The following is a 955-nucleotide window of genomic DNA, read 5'->3' as shown; positions in this document are numbered from 1 at the left end:
ATATAAAACTATATGAAACTATATAAAACTAATAAAACTATATAAAACTATATAAAACTATATAAAACTATATAAAACTATATAACACTATATAAAACTATATAAAAGTATATAAAACTATATAGAACTATATAAAATTATATAAAACTATATAAAACTATATAAAATTATATAAAACTATATAAAAGTATTTAAACTGTATAAAACTATATAAAACTATATAAAACTATATAAAACTATATAAAACTATATAAAACTATATAAAACTATATAAAACTATATAAAACTATATAATACTATATATAACTATATGAAACTATATAAAATTATATAAAACTGCATAAAACTATATGAAACTGTATAAAACTATAAAGAACAATATAAAACTATATAAAACTATTTAAAACTATATAAAACTATATAAATCTATATAAACCTATATAAAACTATATTAAAGTATTTAAAACTATATAAAACTATATAAAACTATATAAAACTATATGAAACTATATAAAACGATATAAACTATATAAACTATAACAAAACTAATAGAACTATATGAAACTATATAGAACTATATAAAACTATATAAAACTATATAAAACTATATAAAACTATATAAAACTATACAAAACTATATAAAACTATATAGAACAATATAAAGCTATATAAAACTATGCACAACTATATGAAACTACATAAAACTATATAAAATTATATAATACTATATATAACTATATGAAACTATATAAAATTATATAAAACTGCATAAAACTATATAAAACTATATAAAACTATATAAAACTATATAAAACTATACAAAACTATATAAATCTATATAAAACTATATAAAACTATATCAAAGTATTTAAAACTATACAAAACTATACAAAACTATATAAAACTACATAAAACTATATAATACTATATAAAACTATATAAAACTATATAAAAC

Source organism: Nomia melanderi, unplaced genomic scaffold (genome assembly GCF_051020985.1).
Source record: "Nomia melanderi isolate GNS246 unplaced genomic scaffold, iyNomMela1 scaffold0014, whole genome shotgun sequence".
Classification (NCBI taxonomy): Eukaryota; Metazoa; Arthropoda; class Insecta; order Hymenoptera; family Halictidae; genus Nomia; species Nomia melanderi.
The sequence above is the reverse complement of the archived record's forward strand: the minus strand, read 5'-3'. Positions refer to the sequence as shown.